The 22584-nt window shown below is 47.3% G+C and overlaps 1 protein-coding gene across 2 annotated transcripts in view; it reads right to left on the bottom strand.

Annotated features, from left to right (window-relative positions):
* Scramb1 (phospholipid scramblase 1) overlaps nt 1–9414 on the bottom strand; it is a 70315-nt gene extending 60901 nt beyond the window's left edge. Inside the window, exon 1 of one of the 2 annotated variants that reach the window (XM_077700817.1) lies at nt 9258–9414. The gene's annotated coding sequence lies outside the window, so the exon portion shown is untranslated. The remainder of the gene's footprint in view (nt 1–9257) is intronic. The other variant, XM_077700819.1, reaches the window with a different exon arrangement.
* Between the last annotated feature and the right edge of the window lie 13170 nt (nt 9415–22584).

Below are 22584 nucleotides of genomic sequence, written 5' to 3'. Positions count from 1 at the left end.
TGGTCCGACTCAGAACTGCGATGGGTAACCGCATGCTTCACCAGATTGGCTGGGCAGCCCAGAATGTCACTCCGCTTGACGTACTCCCAGACTCTTGGCGACCAAAACTAAAGATGCTCCCTTGGCTAAGAAATATGAACCCCTCACATTACGAGGGTCACCGAAAAGCACAGGCTCAAGTCCTAAACACCACCCTAGGTGTGGATCATGCAGTTATCTACACAGACGCCTCCAAACATCGAGGGCAGCAATACGCCATCATCGTGGCTACCTCCAGAACCAACCCCCTTGCGTGTACCTCGCTTAGGACCCAAGAAATGACGGCAGCAGAAGAGGCAGCCATCACCCTGGCTCTCACTCAACCAGGGGTTCGGAGGGTAGTCACCAAGTCCCAGTAAGCCTACTGGAATTACCAGTCGGGTGGTGTGTCCTGACCTGCACTGCGCGGGCTAAAAAACCACTCCCCAAACGGTTCCACTCAGCTCATCTGGACACCCCCTCACGCTTCAATGGAGGGCAAAAAATACGCCCACCCAACGAGCCTGCGCTTTTACCTCCCATGCTATGGAGCTGCACGAGGACAGTCACCCGCTTGTCACATTCAGGGAGATAACCCAGCATTATCGCCTTCTGAGACAGACCGTACCTTCGCCTTACCCTGACCTTTCCAGAGAACAACAAACTACCCTACCGCTCATACAATCCCGGCTCCTTCCCACAGCCTACGCGTCTTCACTTAATGCATCCGAATCACTACGACGCTGAATGTAAATTTTGTTTAGAAGTAGGAACACTCCGCCCCGTAATCGGGGTGAGCGACTTTAGCCCTGAGCACCCTCCTCTCTTTCCCGTTCACTACCCAACAAGAGCAATGGGAGATGCTGCTGTCCAGGCCCTCTCTACCTACCCAGCTTAAGCGGGTGGACAGAACACAGGCCGCGCGGACTGCATATGGGCCCCTCAGAAGAATGCATCACTCCCCAGGGGGGCCATTCAGAAATCTGAACATAAGAATTTCTTCCTCCTTCTCCTCCTTCTCTGCCGCAAATCTCGTCGCCTCCACAAGTGCAAGAAATGCGGCAAGCTCCTCGACCAACCCGACCAGCAGCATGAGTGCCACATGAACTGTGTCAACTGTCACGGTGAGCATCCAGCCGATTACGAAGATTGCCCCGCCAGGAGAGAAGCAGATGCTGAAACAACAAAGGCTGCTTACCTCAAGAGAATCAAGCTTAGGAAGAACCAGCAAGAACAAGTAACACAAAAGCACGTTCAAGTACAGGACCCCAAGACCCACGAGCACCAACCAAAAAGCCAGCCGCTGCAAAGGAACCATGCGAGCCGAGTCAGTCAGCCGAACCAACGAGACGCGAGGCAAGGAAGGAGCAACAGCTGCAACTCAACTCCAGGAACCCGACGGGCTCGGAGCCTCAGCGCCGGACGGCGAAACACAGAGGTGAGTCGGCCAGCCTTCCTCCCCTTCACCCCCACTCGTCACACAGACAAGCACACACACAGAAACGAACACAAGCCGATATGGCAGTCCCAGTCCTACAAGCAGGCACTTGTGCGGAAAAAAACGATTCCGTCAATAGCAGAGTCGTTGGCAATAAAAGAACAAGCGCTCACGCCAATGGAGACCACTGAAATGCCGGCAGCCCCAAATTCGGCTGCATTTCCTACCCTAGAAGACACCGCAGAGCCCTTAGCAAATAGTGCACAGGCGCCTATGCAGATCGCAGAGACGTCGACGCCACCTATCGCAAGCGCCGCGCCTCAGCCTCAACAAGCGGCGGAACCCCACGCAAAACGATCCCGTAGTGAGGTCTGCACAATGGAAGACCGTCTCGCGCAGCTAACCAAGCAACTCCTGGAATTTCAACAATCCCTCGCAACCCAAGAGCAAGCCAGAAATGACCGCCTAACCAAGCTAGAGCAACTCACCATCACGATGGGAGAAACTTTGGGCAAATTGCAACAAACGCTCGAAGCCATGCAGGTTCGCATAGCCAGACTCGAGACTAACTCCACGCTCGAAAGCTCAACGATAAGCCGCTTCACATCAAAACAACGCCTACACCCTTACAGTCCCAACGCAAAAAACGCTAGCAGCAATGGGGACAACAACTAACCATAGTATGCGCACGCCAACCAACCCAACAAACCAGGAAGTACTAATTTGGCAATGGAACTGCAGGAGTTTCAGGAGCAAGAGAGGCCTCCTTACAAGATACATAGAAGCAATGCAACGAAAACCAGACATAATATTATTACAGGAGACAATGGGTTCACCAAAGATAGCAGGGTATAATACATACGAGCCGCAAGCAACCCAAGGGAAAGTAGCGAGCGTTGCAACCCTGGTCAGCAAAGCCCTAACTGCGCAGGAAATCACCGAATACGATGACCAGCACTTCAGTGCCATTACAATCAAAGTACTTCCGCAGCCAATGCGCACGGGCAAAAAGGGGTGTGAACTGTACGTAGCGAATGTGTACAGCCCACCGAGAGCCTACAACGCGGACTTCAAACAACTTTTTGTAGACACTACGCATAAGGGTGCCGTCAGCATTATAGCTGGGGATTTTAATGCGCAACACCCCGCATGGGGGTACAAGAAAACTACCGCCAAGGGAAGGAAACTGGAAACGCTGATCTGCAACTCCGGGTATACGATCCTCAACAACGCCAATGAATTCACCAGGGAAGGCAACTCAGTCGAACGAGATACCAACCCAGACTTGACGCTGTACAAGAGAGCCTACAAGTGTAGCTGGACGAACACACGGGAAACACTAACGAGTGATCACTTCATTATAGGGACCCACTTAAGTATTCGAGGACTCAAGAAAGAGAGAAAGTCCATCCGTCTCACAAATTGGCACAAATTTCGGCACAGCGAGGATCAAGAAACACCCCTTCAGGATCTCGATCAGTGGGTAGGGCAACTGCAAGTGCGAATGGACAAAACTTCCACAGAAGTCCAAGCCAACGAACAGTACCCCGATGTAGACGCCCATCTTCTACATATATGGGAAGCGCGGCATGGACTTGTTAAGAGGTGGAAAAAACAAAAACATAATAAAAGACTCAAGCTCAGGATTGCCCGTATCTCCAAAGAAGCGCAGGATTATGCAGAGGCGCTTACACGTACCAACTGGCATAACCTGTGCGAGAAGCTCAACGGCAACCTCAGCGCCAAACGTACGTGGTCACTTTTACGCAGCCTCATACAGCCAAACCAGTCCACGACAGACAAAGCTAAGGACATAACTCGCCTGCTACACAGACAAAACAAAGATCCGGGACAGACACTGGAGGAACTAGCCAGCATATACCTACCTCCCAAAGATGACCCGGAATATCGAGACTATGCAGGAGACGCAAACGATCTTCAATACTTGAATGGTCCTATTACCATAGAGGAAATACAGGCTGCCCTGGAGTTCACGAAACGCAACACGACACCGGGACCGGACGGAATACAGTACAAGCTCATCAAAAATCTCTCGGATGAGGACTATGCCCGCCTTGCAGCCTTCATGAATCAAGCCTGGGAACAAGGCGAGATCCCGATAGCATGGAAGACGGCTCGGGTCATACTAATACCTAAACCAGGAAAAAAACTCGATCTCCACAATTTAAGGCCCATATCATTAACGTCCTGTTTGGGCAAGCTCATGGAAAAGGTAATATTAATCAGGCTCTCCAAGTACCTCGAGGACACGAACGCTCTTCCGCACACGCTCATTGGCTACAGAGAGAGGATCTCGGCACAGGACTGCCTTCTCCAACTCAAGGAAGATATATTAGACGACCCCAGCACTGCTCAAATCCGAGCGGTCCTCGCCTTAGACCTCTCGAAGGCATTTGATAATGTCTCGCATGACCTAATACTGGCCAACTTGCAAGAAACAAACTGCGGCTCAAAAATTTACAACTATGTGCGGAGCTTTCTGCGTGACCGGATGACAACACTCACGTTGGGACCAATCGAGTCCCGTGCAAAGGAAGCCTCCAATCGTGGCACACCTCAGGGTTCCATACTATCACCCCTCCTTTTTAATATCGCGATGAAGAACCTACCAGCGCAACTTAACCGCATCGGTGATATCAAGCATGCAATATATGCCGATGATATCACCATATGGACAACAAAAGGCTCCCCAGCACAAGTCGAAGAAGCACTTCAACAATCGGCCGAAGAGGTCGAGCGCTACGCCAGTAGCGGTGGCCTCGCCTGTTCTGCTGAAAAATCAGAGCTTCTCGTTGTAACTAAGCACAATAGCAAGCAACAACAAGTCCAACTGAAGGTGATACTGCAAGGCAGAGCCATACCCCAGCGTTCGCACATCAAAGTACTCGGATTGACACTACAAAGCAACGGAAAAGCCAACCATACGGTCCGGAAACTCTTAGATCAGGGAAATCAGGTGATACACATGCTCCGAAGAATTACGAACAGGCACCGGGGTCTTCGGGAAGCTGATGTCCTTCGCCTTAACGCAGCTCTCATCACTTCCAGGATACTTTATCATTTGCCATACCAAAATCTCAACAAATCTGAACTCAAAAGCATAGAGGTGCTTTTAAGAAAGGCCCATAAGATCGCACTCGGGGTGCCCACGTATACCTCAACAAAGGCACTGGAAGACACCGGCACAACAAATTCTTTGGAGGAACTGCTTAACGCGCACAAAATCAATCAGCTACAACGACTGCGAAGCACGGCACAGGGCATAAGCATCCTTCACAACCTAGGATACGACACCAGCCAATATGAGGGAAGCACGTACGGACAACTGGAGCCTTACATACGGGGGAAAATCTGCACTGCTCCTCTACCCCGCAATATGCATCCGGAGAGGAACAGGGAAAGACGAACCCTTCGTGTTAAGGCCATCCTGAAGCAGATCAACAAGACCGAGCCACAACCCGAACTCTACTACACTGACGCCAGCCTCCTAGATGGGACGGGTGTCACCGTTGTCGTAGACGGAAGTCATACCCTCATCACAGCAGCCACAGAACTTGACCTCAATGCAACCGTCGATGTGGAGACTAGGGCAATCGCGCGTGCTATAGAGCACTCTTGCCGTTCTGTGCCAGACACCGGTACAGTGTACATCTACACCGACTCTCAATCTGCATGCCGGCAACTTATCTGCAACCGAATGCACAGAAATACCGCTCACATACTGAACAAGGTATACTCGCATCAAGTCAAAAGTGCTACAAGGTAATCTGGGTACCTGGGCACGAAGGCATGCCAGGAAATGAGAGCGCACACGCACTTGCCCGAGCGTTAAACCACCGGGCGCCTGAGCATGCACTTCCACATTCAAGTGAACGTAGGGCGCAACCAGGACCTCAAGAACCAGTTGACACCAGGGATCTGCTACGGACAGCCCGTCAAAACAGACAAAAGTACCCAACACCACACAAAACACTCACTCGTCGGGAATCCGCTGTACTAAGGCAAATTCAAACAAACACGCTACCTACTGTACACCTAACACACCGATTTCAACGATTACCGGGTACCCCCAAGTGTCCTAACTGCGGGGACTACCCTAGCATCTATCACACTCTCTGGACATGCACACAGAACCCTAACCTTTCCCCCATACCCAATCCTAACCCCACTTCATGGGAAAGAAGGCTGGCCGACTCTAGCGCGGAAGTGCAAAGAACACTCATTGAACGCGCAGAGAAGGCCCTGTCGGCTATCCCGGGAGCTCCGGACTAGGGGATCCGTGCAAAAATAAAGTTTTCTTCTTCTTCTTCTTCCGTCCGCGGCGCAGAGACGGAAAAACTCACATCGTCTAACATCGGGTTGGAGCTTACTTTAATTTTGTAAAAAAAGTTTCCACTCTTGTGCTACACCAATACAACTCAACCAAACACCGTTCATGCATCATGCATTGATTTAACCTTACCGAGAATATCTCTTTGAAGTAATAAACGGTGTGGTTAAGTGCATTTCACTTTTCTCTGGTTTTACTATTTGTAGAGCGATGTGAGTGAATTTAAGTGAAGTCGCATGGGTAATCGTTATGGGTGCCGTTTACAGCTTTGCTTTCCAACCACATTCACGGGGTGGATTGGCGCGATTTTTTTTTAATCATAACGTGTACTGACTTCGACGATTTACTGACTTGACGCCTACCGCGAAACGTTCTATCTCGTGCTTCGCACGTCAAATCACCCTTTCAGTTTGTAATGGCCTAATGTGTTACAAGATTCCGCAATGTAGCGAACAGAACGATGGCCGGGAGTCAGGAGGAACGATTCGTATTCGTTGTGACGCACACTTCCATGATAGCTATCGCAAAATGTGTTCCAGAAATCAGAGCACTAATGCAACGACCGCGCGTTAACGAAGCCCCGCTTATACAAGATTGCGGCCTACAACCCCCGAAAAGATAACAGCTTACAAATTATTCTAGGTAACGGGACAAATATTCAAACTCATTTGTAGCAATAACGTGGCTGCTGTACGATTTTTTATGCTCCACCGCTGTTATTAAACGCTGGTATTTAAACAGCCCATAGACACAGGCGTAACTGTGGGGTATGGTGGTTATCGTGATGGGATTCCGATTTCAACAAAAAAGGAAAGGATATAAAATATATCGCACCGTCATATCGCTTGGCGCTGGCTCGGAAAACATTAGGTCTGGGCGGGAAAATAGCTGGTACATCATAACTACTTTATCTGCTTTCCTAATACATTGCATATCGCCCAATTGTTTAAAGTTTGTTTTGAAATTGCATCACTGCTGTTAGGAAACAGCGGTATTATGATTTGTTGTATGTATTTTGTTTTATTATCTTTTTAATGTAATAAATCTTTTTTCTCACTTACCTGATGAATGAACTTAACGAACCCGTTCGTTCGTGTTTAGTCGGACCGAAACTGGACCGGAACGAAATGAATTCGCCCGAACGCGAACCGCAGCCGAATCGGTTCGACACACACTCTATGATTATATATATATATATATATATATATATATATATATATATATATATATATATATATATATAGTAATTTTTCGCGGCACCGAACCATTTCCTATACGCCCCATGTATTTGTTGCCCTTTATTTCGAAGTATTTTTGGGCCAAACTGCGGATATCTCGAAATCTTGACTGAGAGTAGAACGAAAATTTCGCCGCCGCGCACCGTTTCACAAGATTCACGCGGTGCTGCCGCGCCGAAGTCCCTGAATTTTTTTCTCGTTTAGCCGCGCCTTCTACAAAGCCGATGTTTTCCCCGAACTTGAAGTCTGAGCCTAGAGGCATATAAACATCGTGGCACGTTTTGTGACGGTAGAGACATGCCCAGAGGTACAGTGTACTAGAAGATAGAGGTGTGCCGTGCGGGGAAAAACCCAATGGAGAGCGCGGGTCCCTTTTGCGATGAAAAAATTTGCATGGAGCGCAGGCGAAATAAGGTTGAATGCAGCAGCGGTGAAGATCGGCTCATGCAATGCGTCAAGCAGATAGATGACTCCTTAGGCGCGAGTGCGACCGCAAAGCAGACCAGCCTTACGCAGTTCTATTCCGATAAGTAAACTTGCAGTGCCACAAAGCCCAGTCGGTGAACGTCTCTTGTATGTTTTTTTTCTGTTTCAAACCTTTCTGAAAAAGCAAGATTGGAAGCTGCTGTTGAAGACCTGGTAAGTAGTAGCGCAATTGTTGCAAAGAACTCGATATTTCATGGAATTCGCGCAAATTTTCTTATCTCGAAAATCCGCTTATGTCGAAATATTTCGTGGTTTTTATTACTTCGAGTTAACGAGGTATTACTGATATATATATATATATATATATATATATATATATATATATATATATATATATATATATATATATATATATGCGGGTTCTTTGTGTCTGTGAATATTCGCCGTATAATTTAGTTTATTGTTATGCAAACATACGTATGTGTTCCCTTCTTTTGTTTTTCCGTATATTTTCTTTTTTCCTGTCCATTCTAAGACTTCTGTCGGGCTAATGAGCCGTACTGTTTGCTTTGTTTTCATGCTCGAATTGGTGCGCAGCCAATTATGGCTGATATGACATGCCCGCCCGCCACTCAGCTGCTATCTGCCATAGACCCACCGAGGCTGTTAAAATAAATAAAATATCTTTTCGGCATCCTGAAGGCCTCGTGTAAATACATCGATAAAATGCTCGTGCGAATTCGTTGCGGTGATTGAACGATAGCGAAAAGGTTGTCATGAGAAAAGGGGCCACAAGGAGAAGTAGCGGGAAATCAGGCATAGTGACAATCGCTTACGTAATGCCGGCGGATAACTAAAGCTGTTTGCATGTCATCGCATTAAACTGGGCGCGGAACGACGCCCTGATAGACAGCGTGTGGGCTCCCCTTCTTTTATTCTGCATTGGTGCGAGGGCGAATGCTGAAGCGTTTGCAGCCCTCACAGCGACAGTATGGATAGGTGTAGTGGGGAGGAAAGGCACTATATATTCCGTTCCCGAGTGAAATATGAGAGCAATCGAGCAGCTTGATAAGAATAAGCAGTGCGAGAAATAGCCACGCTTGCAGTGACTGCCGCCCATATAGATATATATTTGGGGTGCGGTGTGTTCGAGTTGCTGCTGGGCTCGTCGCAATGTCGGGTTCCGAAGCAAAACGGCAACAGGGTCCCGTTAGTTAAATGCGACCGGAGGTACCGTTATAGTGTCGCATCTTCCGGTCACGCTCACAGGGCACACACAGCCTTTCATCGCCCCTACATTTGTCGAAGGGTGCCGTGGAATCAAGGCAAAACAACAACAACAAAAAAAAGAATCGGGGCTGCCATCAACTCAAACGGAAATCTTTCGCGATATATCTTGCCACCGGTTGCGCGCTTTTTAAGTGGATATGCGTAGCGAGGTGTGGCGCCCCTCTCCATTAGTTTTCTTCGGGACATGGCGAACATATGGCGAAGCAGCATATTTTTAACGCCGCAGGTGCCGCCATCTCGGTTGGGGCAATGACCGGCATATTTTGCAACGCTATAGCCTGATCCGGCAACACGAACAACAATTTCAATCATATATATGCTGTCAACGGGCTTCTTGCCATGCGTGGGTGCGGTCAGCCGAAAGTACGGGAATTCCCGACGAAAACGCGAACCTTCGGCAAGAAATAACACTTCGGAGTAGCGCCCGCAGGCCCCAGGCCTCTGGGTTACCCAGCGGCCAGGGTAGAAATTGAAAAACACCGAGCCACCGACTCACCGGCTGCAGATCGCCCTGCCGTTCGCTGCGCGCTGTATGGCGATAGCGGCGCTTCCAGACAAGCTGCGCCGACACGGGGGAGGTTTCCGTTTCCATAGCTTCCTTATCTCTTACTTTGAATTCCTGAACGACACTCGAAAGGCTACCGCAGCGCCGTTTGTTTCTTGTAAATCTGAACGCGCAGGTACTGCGCACGGGGAATATTTTGCCGAAGATTGACTATGCCTAGCTTGGTATGTAATTTGCGAGTTAAGGAACTTTTCATCATCACCAAGCTTAATGCTGAGCACGTAGTCTACTCTTTCAAATATATTACCATCTGACTTAACATACTTGGCGTAATTAAATCCTGGCCCAATTCACTGAAATGTTGTAATTTTTTTCAGTAAGATCGCTGAAATGGCCACTTAATTGTAACAGCAGCGGGTTTAGTTTCTAAATGGTTCCTGATGGCAGTTCTGCTGGAGATAAAAGAATGCCCGTATGCCTCGAGTCCCATCATTAAAGAGACCCTGCAACACTTTTTTAAACTTTTTACTAAATGCTAAATTCTTTCAGAACGTAGTCAACAAACACACCCAATACTTAATAGGAGGTCACCTCAACCAAAAATTACTGCTCTATATATGCCCATCAGATAACTTGGAAACTTGTTCAAGAAAATTTTCTTTCTTTCCCGGTCTTGACATTCTTTGGGTGCTTGAATTACGTCATTTCGGCAGTGTAGTGGCTATTGACCGGCTTTCTTTCAGTTGCAACAATCAACGGCGCAAAATATAGCCGGTCGTGGTATAGACATTGCCTAACGCGTCGCGCGCTTTTCAATAGGAAGGGTAGGGACGCTTAGTTCAGGCACTCATCCGCTATGTGGCGCGCGCCGGCGGACATCTCGCCTTCTACGACGTGTGTCTGTCAGCTTGCCAGTTGGGTTTCAAGAGCCGTTTCGCTCACATCTTAGCCGCGACGGGGCACTAGTTGTGGGCGCACTGGGGATCTCGTCCAACGTGTCGCTCGCTTCATACTTGCTGCATTTTTCCAGAGATAACTGGCGGAGGCGGAGCTAAAATAGTGTAAGAACATGTTAATTGTCGGGTAGACAAATAGCGAACAGAAAAACGATATCTTCGGATGGTGTAGCCATTATTTTACTGATATTTTTCTCTCTGGAGGATTTAGGGAAGAAAAAATTGCGTCCACATTGTTTGTTCCGGTGCTCACTTCTACCATTATTTTCCAAAAATATCACGTGCTTGTAAATTTCAGAAGATTACAGAAAACAAAATAATAAGCAGCTGAGGGTCCCGCCACGCTGTCCGGGCGCTTCTACGGTACAGTCCTCAATTTTAAAAGTGCGTACCGAAGCGGAGTGCGAACAGCGAGGACAAAACAAGACCGAATTGCGGAGGGAGAGAGGGGGATGCCCCACTCAGGAAATTTCGGGGCCCGTGATCCAAGTAGATAAGAGCGCAAAGCCGGCATCAGCCTGCGGCAGCACAAATGATTTTGCTCCGTGGCAAAGGCGGTTTTATCAGCGACAGGCCAAGACAGACGGGCATGGTGAAAAACAAGAAGGCGTAGGAGCGCCGCCTGGGGAACGCTAAACAAACTTTCAACTATTTTGCATAGTTTCCGAGAAACGGTGCTTGCCGGCGGACATGAAAGCACGCAATAAGGCTACGGAGCGGGAAAGGGTAGGAGAGAGCAACAGGAGAGTGGCTGTTTGGCCATTTTTCGCTCACGCGTTGTTTGGCCATTTTTCGCGCGGCGTTGCAACAATGAACGTATTCGATAGCCCCCTTTAATAAAAAAGCCACAAAAGCAAAGCGAAAACGGAAGGCGGCATTGCTGCGACGAGCAAAATCACGCAGCGCCGTTCCTTGGTGTATTCACAGGGCTTTGGGCTGCGCGGCGGCGCTACCTCCGCGGCGGCGACGACGCCATATTTGAGGTTGCACTCCGCCGCGCGGGCAGCGCGTTTCCCGACGCGAAACGTGGTTTGCAGCGTGCTGCTGGCAAGAAGTTCGTGTGGACGGATTTTTTCCTGCGTGATTCGTGGGTTTGCGAATGCCTCGTCCTACCGAGTAGCTAGCTCTGACACACTACGTGAGACAATGGGAGCTCTCGCTTCCAAAATCCGGACTGCGCTGGTCTCCTACAACCGCATGACCCGAAGCAGGCCGCACGACAAAATAAAAAAAAAGCGCGCCGTGTATTTTTTTTTTCGCAGTGTCTAGAGTTACGTCCGATGGAACCCAAAATTGAAAACTAGAGTTACGTCCGACGGAACTATAAGCCAGTTTCTAGAGTTACGTCCGACGGAACCCAGAATTGAAAACTAGGGTTACGTCCGACGTAACTTTAAGCCAGTTTCTAGAGTTAGGTCCGACGTAACCCAAAATTGAAAACTAGTCACGTCCGACGGAAATATAAGCCCGACCTCTTGTTTACTATCACGAGCCATGAGTTGTAAATACGTAATGTAAATAAAGTGTTTACTTGGAGTAGACCGTCGTCGGCTATGTGCCGTTGGCTAACGAGCCAGCGAGTCATCGAGTCATCGCTTCGTTCATCGACGTTGGCGACCGATCCACACGTTCGAATTTTAACTGTCTCTCAATGAATATTTTTACAAAGCTCGATCTTGTTTCCTTTCCCATAACTGCAGGCTATCAGAAGAATATTTTTTTCTGCTATTTCACACCATCCGCTAACGCGGGATTTTCTAATGACCTACTCGATGCACTATATGTATTTTATTACAAAATTTCCTAATCGTGCCATGTTTGTTTTTGCCAATTTTAATGACCCCCACATTACCTGGAAATCCTCTAGGACTGTGACAACTCTATCGGAATCCTCTACTTTCCGATCATTAGGCACTTTTAGCATATCGTTACCCTGTTTGCGTTACCGTTTACCGTGTTACCGGAAGCCGCTGGCGACGGTGAAGCCTGTGCCGGTAAGTTACCGTTCGCGGTAACTCTCGCGCTGCGCAGTCGACTCCCGCAAACACGGTAACGTAAAAACGGTAACGCTATGCTAAAACTCTCTATTATGCGACTGCTTTTACTTAACACAAGCGACTACCCAGCTAAACAGGACAACATCTTCATCTGTATGTTCCACCTAATACTAAGTGCCCCAGACATTGTTTCAAATATTAGCCACATGCCTGACTTTAGCGATCTCTGTATTGTTTGTATTGCACTTGTCCCGCTGAATGTGCCATCTCATCATTCTTCCAACAAACCAAAAACAATTTGCGACTATGGAAAAGCCACTTTTGCTGCTCAACCCGATTCATAAATAAGTTTGGTTGACGAAAACTGGTACACGTTTAAAGCAGTTCTTGTATATTCCAGAAAAGATCATTTTAATGAACCGTAGTTCGAAATGGTTTAATGCAATAATTAGCGCTCTAAAAACCAAAACAAACGGCTTTTCTGTAAGGGTAAATATTCAGGTAATCTACAAGCCAGTATCCTCAGAGAGAAAAAAAAACGAGTATTCATGAAAAAAAAAAAAACATTAAAAGAAGCAAATCATGCTTACTTTAGCATCAGTCTTCCTTCATTATTGCCAAAATACCCCCATAAGTTCTGCATCGTGGTTAACTGTATCGAATGCTCGTATTATGTATTGTGTATTCCAAAGCCCTAGCTTTAAATAAAACATGCAAAGTTTTTGTTCATTTCTATGCAAAAATAGATTCGTCTTTTGTTGTTATTTCAACACTTTTTATTTTAACAAAACAAAATAAGTGGGTAAACCTAATTTAGAAAATAAAGGAAATAAAATAAACAAAATTAAGGAAAATAAAATAAATGAACTAAAGGAAATAAAATAAATAAAATAAGGGAAATAAAATAAAGGGAATTATTGTAATATCAAATAAAATAGTGGCAATTGTGCTGATTTGTTCTGATTATTGCTGACATTTTGTATGAGAGGGGGGTGACAAATTTGCTGGGGCCCCGGGTGCAAGGTTAGCCAGGAACGCCACTGGTCCGACGTAACTTTAAGCCAGTTTCTAGAGTTACGTCCGACGGAACTTTAGGCCAATGTTTTGAGTTACGTCCGGCGAACGTAAAGCATAAAAAAAAAATTACAGCTAACGGCACCAAATACCATGACGCTCCATGGTGTAATATGTCACTTGTACGATGCACGACGTACGATGTACGATGCAGCGCTGTGGGTTCGAATCCTAGCTGGGTTGATGGATTTTTCAATTAAATAATTAAAAAAATTTTTTATTTATTTATTACAACCTACCCGCCGTTGTCGCTTGAACTGTGCTTCACGTAGATAGCGCGCTGCTTCCAGAGAGACTCGTTTCCGCTCCGTCCGATGCGCCGTTCCCACTTAGGGTCGGTAGAAGCGATAGTATAGCTACGTCATCTACAAACTCAGCCAATCTTTCTCCCCTTACTTCTAACTCCTCTCCAGCCTGTATTTCTTTCTTAGCGTATGGCATGCGGTTGCGCCGGCGGAGTTTTCTGCGTACACGGCAGCGCCGGTTGTTCCTTTCGCGTGTCCATAAAAAGCTCCGCTTTAACATGTCGTGTATGACCAGCATTTTTTTCTTGCCTTTATTGTAGCGAATCGAGGGTTCAACACGTCAAGTATTCATCTTATTTCCCGTGCGTTTGTTTTTTACATCGAAACTGTATATCGTTAGGATACAGCAGGTCGCCCCCGTGGACGGAGACTAACGATTTTCAGCGGCGGATATATATACTGGGTGTTTCCGGGAAGACGAAGTAATTTTTAAAAATAGGCTTTCGGAGCTAAAATTGTTTTAATTGCGCCAAGTGAACAGGAACCGTGGCGGGAGCTATAAAACGGTTTCAAGTGCGATTTGATTGATTGATTGTGGGGTTTAACGCGCCGACGCAACGCAGGCGATGAGGCGCGCCGTAGTGGAGGGCTCCGGATTAATTTTGACCACCTGGGGATCTTTATCGTGCGCCGAAATCTCGTACACACGGGCGTTTTTGCTTTTCGCCTCCATCAGAAAAGCGGCCGCCGCGGCCGGGAATCGAACCCGCGACCTTGTGCTCAGCTGCGCAACGCCTTAGCCACTGAGCCACCGCGGCGGGTTTCAAGTGCGATTTAGGGGCATACTTAACTAGAAGTTATTAATTAACTTTCTATTTATTCTAGTTAGGTGCTTGGTTGTAACAGGGAAATTGTAAACGATCATGAGTCCATCCGATATCGATTATTAGATTTTTGAAATTGTAATTGCGTGCAGAGCCACAGCGCCCAGAACCTCAGCTCTCCAGATGCGCACAGCGGGCTCCGTGCGGGAGCTGAGCGCCGCAAAGCCACGCCCACGCGCTCATGGCTGTGCACGTCACGCGCACGCCGCGCTTTTTCTTCGGCACGAACAGAGGCAAGGGGAGTAGTTTTAATTGAACTTTCTCGCCCGCCCAAATGGGAGTTGGCATCATGATTGCCGAGTGTGGCCGAGAACTGCCGCCGTTTGCGTGCGGCGGTCACGATTCATCCGCAGATAATATATAAGGAAATACAAGTAAGAGAAACTGAGAACATTGTAATCCGGAAATCTGGCTAATAGATGCTTTTCGCCTGTTCAGATGCCCCTTGCCTCTGTTCGTGCCGAAGACAAAGCGCGGCGTGAGAAAAAATGTGAGTGACGAACGAGCTTATCATGATAAGCGTCGCGTCCGCATCATGCGCCGTGATGGTGACGTACTTACCTCATCCGGAATGTAAGTGTATGAGCATATTGATCTGATATGTACTACTACATAATTATTTTTGGTCATTTTTTTTCTAAAAAAACACACAACCGAATAATCCATGCATAATCGAATTAATCTATGCCAATTAATCGGGTTGAAATATTAACTGACACCCAACCCTATTAATTACTCTTGAACCATGTAAATTGGTTCAAGAGTCTTCAAGAGCTGTAAATTTTTTGTGCTTTACGTTATGCCGGACGTAACACAAAACATTGGCCTAAGGTTCCGTCGGACGTAACTTTAGTCATTGAAGGACTCTGCTTTAGTTTTCAATTTGGGGTTCCGTCAGACGTAACTCTAGAAGCCAGCTTAAAGTTCCGTCGGACGTAACTCTAGTTTTCAATTTTGGGTTCCGTTGGACGTAACTCTAGAAACGGCCGGGCCTAAAGTTCCATCGGACGTAACCCTAGTTTTCAATTTTGGGTTACGTTGGACGTAACTCTAGAAACTGGCTTAAAGTTACGTCGGACGTAACCCTAGTTTTTAATTCTGAGTTCCGTCGGACGTAACTTTAGAAACTGGCTTAAAGTTCCGTCGGACGTAACTCTAGTTTTCGATTTTGGGTTCCGTCGGACGTAACTCTAGACACTGCGTTTTTTTTTCCTTTTGCTGTTTCGAAGCGACGGCTAGGGCAGTGCTTGGAGGCTGTTTGTCTTCATTCGACGAATTCCCAAAGAAGTTATCGATAATAATCAGTATCGAATCTGTTGGAATCCGTTTCATCCAGGTGGGCCCCGGGACGATGGGCGCCGGAGCTTTCACCTCGCACCTCGTCACGTTTGAAACATTCGCATGCTTAAAATGTTCACAAATTAAGGTAGCCGGCGTACTTTATGGTTGAGACGAACCATACTGGCCTCCCAGCCTCAACATGGGCTATACTTCGAGTGTTGAGGTGAACGCAAGCGTACATGCAATATCGCTTCCCAGGTAATTGCGGGCATCCAAATTGATCCAATTCTTCTTCGTCGCCTTCGACTGTTCTCTAATGACCAAGCGTGTTACGTGATCAGGCACTAAAGCTTGACGCTGGGTACACAGTTTTACTACTTCAAAAAAATCGCAGAGACTAAAACGTTAACGTATCCAGGGACAAACTAGAGCAGCCTTTGTCACTTCTGCGCTGCTTTCGAAGTAGACAAAGCGTACGTGTTCCATAATCTTGTTCTGCTTATAATTTCCTCTTCGTCTTTACCGAAAGGAAAAGACTTGAAAACCATCGGTGGGATCTTTGTCGCTGCCACCATACCTAATTTTATCACGTATTTACCTCGCGATGGTTTCCACCCAGACCTTGTGCGTAATTGTTCCGCTTCATTAGGAGCTCAAATGGACGACTTTCGTGCGTTCAACGCACAGAACACTGCCGCCAGAGCACCTCACCGTCTCTCATACTCTTCAAGAAGGGTGCAACATGCCTGGGTGGCACGGTAAAACCAGCTCCTCTCTCACACGCCACCACCACATCAAATATCCTCGCAGCCTTGGGTGAAAAAATTTTCTCAACTCGCGCCACGGTCGCTTCAAGCAACGGGGGAAATAATGAAATCGGCGCACGGAGATGACACCGAGATAGCGCGAAATCGCCAAAACGAACCGGGTTATGCACGCCGCTGGCCGTGCCTGTCAAACCATCGGACAGTTGCATTCGTCGCGCGAAATCATACCGTCTTCAAGCACTGCCCTGGCCTTCGCTTCGAAACAACAAAAAAAAAAATGGCGCGCTTGCTTTCGTTGTTCGGCCTGCTTCGGGTCTGCGGTTGTAGACGTGAACAGCGCACCCGGAATTTCGCAGCGAAAACAATGCTGGCTACTCACTACGACCAGGCATTCTCTAACACACGAATCACGCAGAGAAAAACACCGTCCACACGAACGTTCTTGCCAGCACCGCGCCGCAAACAACGTTCGCGTCGGGAAACGCGCTGTTCGCGCGGCGGAGTGCAACCTCAAATATGGCGTCGCCGCCACCGCGCAGGTAGCGCCGCCGCGCGCGCGGTCCAACCGTCCAAAGCCCTGTGAATACGCCCTATATGTAGGGTGCTCTAAAGGGATCCCGTGCAACGAGATGGTGGCCACTTATCGAAAGTGTTGCAGAGTCTCTTTAACACCGCTGAGGCGGCTCAGTGGCTCAAGTCCCACGGCGGTTTTTTCTCGTAGAGGCACCGGGCTCGGCGCCCGGCAAAGATCCAGTCCGCAGCCCACCACTGTATACGGCACGCCTCATAGTCTAGGTGTAGCTTAAAGTGCTTAATACGAACCCCCCCCCCCCCCCACACACACACACGCACACACAAGCCAAGTAAAAAGAATTTGAATAATAGTAAATTAACACTAAAAACAACCAAGAGCTGCTTTGCATAGCAGTTTGCCTCTCCGCCACCCAACTTTATCCAGTATATTCCACCCAACTTTATCCCTGTCATAACCCATAAGTTTTCCCTGGATGGTCACGTGCGGCGATTCCGGCAACTTATTTGGCGCGGCTGTCTCCGACTTATCGTAGTCGGCGGTCGCCGTCTTATTGTAGGTGGGAACTTATGCGTACGGGCAAACGGGCCCAGAGTTGTAACTTTTTTTTTGTTTTCGTCGGGCTGCCCAGTACTCCTGGGAAAATAAAATTTTGATAAAAGGAAATACATAGACTACTCGTGGCTTAGGTTTCGGTTAACGATCGACATACTGTAACCAGGGCCGTGACCAGGGCGGGTAAGTGGGTTCTGACACCCTCCCCCCCTCCCCCCCCCCCCCCCGAAATATTTTCTGACTTCAACATTGTATAACTGTTATATATCACCGCTGCGCATGATTCATATGCGATAATGAGCTAATATAAATTTTCAACATGGCCAATGTTGTGCTCTCGACCCCCCCCTCCCCCCCCCCTCCCTCCCCCGCCGAGAAGATTGGAAATGGCGCTGGCCGTAACTAATGAGCAGGCTCCAATAATAATACTAATGAATAGTCATGCACCTTTTTGTACGTCTACCACCTCCCTGTAACTTCTGGAAAAAAAAAAAGAAAAAACAGCCCTCAAGATCACGGAGCCAATGCCAATCTGTTCTATAAAAATTCATAAGCGACAGCCGTGTATACTTATTTACAAGTCAAGGTCTTTTTTCCGTACAGGACGTTTCGGCACAGGGAGCCAATGCCAATCTGTTCTATAAAAATTCATAAGCGACAGCCGTGTATACTTATTTACAAGTCAAGGTCTTTTTTCCGTACAGGACGTTTCGGCACAGGGCGTCGGAACGCTCTTTTCGGTGCACCGACCTTTCGGGACACGGTGTGTTCGGAATGTGTTTCGGCACAAAGACGAATTCAGGCGAGTGCTTTAGTCTGCGCACGTTGACATGTGGTTGCAAGCACGCAAATCGTACCTATTTATTACAGATCTTCTTGTTCACAATTATGCATTCATTTATGCTAGTGGATGGTTATGCGGCCTTGCCAAAAAACACCTGTTTAGTTGTTGAATATTAGCTAGAATATTTGAATATTTTGGAAGCTTCGCTTTAAAAAACGCAGAAAGCCAGGACGAACAACGTTTGCAACGCTGCACATATATACTTGATACCGAAATACGGCAGCTTCGTAAAAAAATTACGCCCACCTCCTCTCGCGGGAACCCTGGTGTGATGCAACGCATCTCATGGGGGTTCCATTGGCGTTTTCCATCGTATTGATTACGCTTATAGCAGGGATTCTCACGCGAAGGGGAGGTGGGCGGACGACCGTCGACTGAGAGCGCCGGAGCACGGCATGCCGTTTTATATTCACAGCGCCCGAAGGAGAGGAGAGCGCGGAGAGAGAGAGAGTACTGCTAGGGTGCCTGGATGTTCCTCCTCGCTGCCCCGCGGGCGAGGAGGAACATCCAGGCACCCTAAGTACTGCACATGCGCAGCGCCGCCCGCCGGCGCCTAGAGACGGAGTGAGAGCGCCATGAGAGCGCGCTGCGCCAACCCGCAGCTGTTTGGGAGAGAGTGTTCGCTATCGGAGAGAGGAAAGGAGGAGAGGCGCAGCTGTGCGGACAACGCCGGACAGACGCAGGAAGGACAGAGGGGCGAGCATGAGATGCGTTGCATCTAAAACAAATTGGCCCTCAGTCCCACTCAGATGATTGGGCAATGTTGCTGCTAGAATACCAATGAAAATGAATTACAAGTGCGCCTCGAATTGCAATTCCTCAATACATTCTACTCCTGTTAATACGAAGTATACGAGGAGCCCAAAAAGACTTCGGACTAACCGAACTTCCAATTAAACAGAAAGCGCGATGAGAACATTGTCATTGGCACGCAGCACGTCTCCCTTGATTTTGTTCAGAACCTCGAATTTAACCGCCATTTCAAGCGCATGACATGGTTTGCCCTGGTATATAGTTCAGACTTGTTGCTGAAGTCGAAGCCTGAAGCGTCTAGCACGCAAATTGCCCACATGGAGTTGTGCGCAACATAGAGGGTTGAAGATCTGAAAAGAGAAGGATGCGTACGCTGGCGCCAGTCTCAAGTGACCTGGATGCACGCAACCTCAGTTGCAATGGCGCGGACATAATACCGAGCACGGCGGCGTTTTGGCGCTTAAACATTTTGAATTTCGTCGGGAAGTGATCGACGGCCACATCTATGCTCTTTATTCGAAATACCTTCCAATTAACCGATATTATTGGCTTTGGCTTCGAATTATCCAGCCATTTATTCCACCGAATCGCACGTATAATTGCCGGGACCAGAATTCACTCTATCCAATTAAGGGGGGACACTGGTCTTGAGGACTAAAAATGTGCCAAAAAATCAATTTTCTGTATTAATTTTATTTGCAGTCTATAGGTCCCAAAGAATGTACCTGCAAAATATTATAGCTGTACCATAAGTATTTACAAAGCTGTCACCATTTGAAGTTGGATAAATGGCCATTTTCCCCTGCATTTTCGAACTTTGTGCCTTGTTTTCTCAAAACCAGTTTTTTTCCCATGGGGTCAACTGTCGGGTACAATATCTTGAGATATACTGGTCAGATTTGCGTCATTCTTGCTGCATTTGAAAGCTTAAGAACTGAACAGTGCAATAAAACCAGAAAAATATAAAATTTCTTTGTACTAGTACAATTTTTTATGCATTTTGTTTTACGAAAACATTGATAATTGATGACCTGACATTTGATAAGTTCAGAGCAATTGCAGAAACAGTGATAAAATTACTGCTGTGGTATAGTTGCACTCCCTGGTCCTTCGAGAGCACAAAGGAACAAGAATTATTCAAGTATATCATAACCAGATAATTAAAAATATGCCCAAAATGGAATGACATAACATGTTGCAAAACTCTGAACTTAGACTATATAGATGAAAACTGACTGCATATTTGTGCTCAGAATGTTAAAACACACTTCATGTGCAAATTTCAAGGAGATTGGTTCAAAAATAACAAAAATGTCTTCAAGACCAGTGTCCCCCGCGAAAATTCCAATAACCCACTTGTAACTATCCAGAGTCGACTGTATCTTGTTTGCAAACGTATTAACCGGGCGCATGCATTACGAATTATCGCAGGGACCAAAACATGATTGTTTATTTGCGATTTAGCCTATTTTTCAATTAATTGTAGTAATGATACTTGAAAGGGGGATGTAGTTTTTAGTAACAGACAAATCTGAGTCTGCCTGTTTCACGTTGTGTTTGGAAAGCTGGTGGAATGTCTTAGGAGCAGCGGCTTCGTGTTATTTGTATTAAAACTGCTACTGGTATACCATTGGCAGTTTTAATACAAATAACACGAAGCCTCTATATACTTACGCGTGATATCGCCTAAGATTATGTAGCCGCCTAAGCAGTCAAGCGTCCTTCATGTTTCGGGGCCATTTTCTGTAACGATTCTCCTTCCATAGGGGAATTCCTCAACGTTTACCGCTTCACCGTGGACAACCTAATGACGACAAATAAATGAACTCGCCGTAATAAAAAAATTCGTTTGACCGCACCATAATTTTCTCTGAGATGTCTACGCTGAATTTAGACCCGAATGAGTTGGTTTTGTCGCACAGCGGGTTATGCTGAAAGATCCTGCTGACAGAACACGGCAAGAAGAAATGCACACGAGCGAGCGACACACACACACATATGTATATATATATATATATATATATATATATATATATATATATATATATATATATATATATATATATATATATATATATATATATATATATATATACTCTTGGAGCTCCTCCATCCCGTCCTCGGGCGGGAACGGAGGGGCTCTAATATGTTCTCAAAAAAATATATATATATATATATATGCTTTGCTGTAAGTGTAAGAAAAATAACTTCATTGCCATCTATTTGTAAAAAAAAAATTGGGGATAACAATTGGGGATTAGGGGGAAATTGGGGGGTGGGGGGGGAGGTTCCTGACCAGTCATATTTTTGAGCGGGAAAGCTGGGGATGAATCAGTAATAACAGAGTGATTGTTCGTTGATCTTCCCCCTTGCACGCCAACTGGAGGTTGGGGTGGCTTCGCACTCATTCGGTAACGGGGCTTCTCGTTGCCAAACACTTATTTACATCTGTACTAGATAGTAGAAAGGGGGAAAGCATTGAGATTGAATACCAGGGAACGAATCCCTCTTCGGCGAAGCGTTGGTGCAGAGCAGCGTACTCAAAAATACAGAAATATTCGTCCACTTGCGGGGAAGGATTTTTCATCTACACCCTCGCGTCTCTCATCCTGCTGTCGCCCACGTCATCGCCTCCTCTTCGGCACGTTCTTAAAAAAAATCGTGCCTTGACCTCCTGAATGGGTTGCTTTGGCTAGCCGATGCTCCAGCGCGTAATTACCGACACGAATGGCAGCGTTTACCCGATACAAGTCAACACCACCTAGATAGTTGTCCAAGTGCGAGCGTTCTAGGCGAGTTCCCGCGCAAGCCAGCGCCATGCACGCTCCTTCCCCCTTTCCCGTTGTTACGATTCAGCGCGCTGTTACCCTGTGCGCGCATGCTGCGTGTTGTGTGGCGAAGCACCTGTGACTGACGGCAGAGCCCACCTTCCTCGAACGTGTTGAGACAAGCATCCACTACGCGGGCCCCCGCCAGCGATGACTCAAGCCGCAGCAGTCGCAACATCCGCAACACGCGGGGGCACGTAGAGACTTGAACCTGCAAGCGGACGCCGCTCGCTGAGATCTCCTCTGCCCCCTCTCTGAGACTCAGCGTGCTTATATAGCTACTGCCGGCTCTCACTAGAGTGAACTAGTATTCTAGCTCTAACAAAACGGGCAGTGTTTGTGTCTGTACTCTCTTCGTGCCGCGTACAAAAGCACTAGGAGAGCTGTACACCGTTACCTCTTCGGGAAATAAATACGCGGTTCCTCCGAGCCCATAATTCATTCGATTCCCAGCATGATCCCGTTGTTACTCTGTTTGAATCATGCGCTGTAAGCTCGCCCAAAAGGGGCTCTGTATCGTATCGTCGCTGTTCCTGTATCATCGCTGTTCATCTCTCGCCATGCAGTAAGCCAGTTCAGCTTTGCCTGCTTCTTGTCGTCAT

Source organism: Haemaphysalis longicornis, unplaced genomic scaffold, assembly GCF_048455015.1.
Source record: "Haemaphysalis longicornis isolate Haplotype H1 unplaced genomic scaffold, Haemaphysalis longicornis Haplotype H1 scaffold_2, whole genome shotgun sequence".
In the NCBI taxonomy this organism is placed as follows: domain Eukaryota; kingdom Metazoa; phylum Arthropoda; class Arachnida; order Ixodida; family Ixodidae; genus Haemaphysalis; species Haemaphysalis longicornis.
Note: the sequence above shows the minus strand (reverse complement) of the source record. Positions and strands in the feature narration are given on the sequence as shown.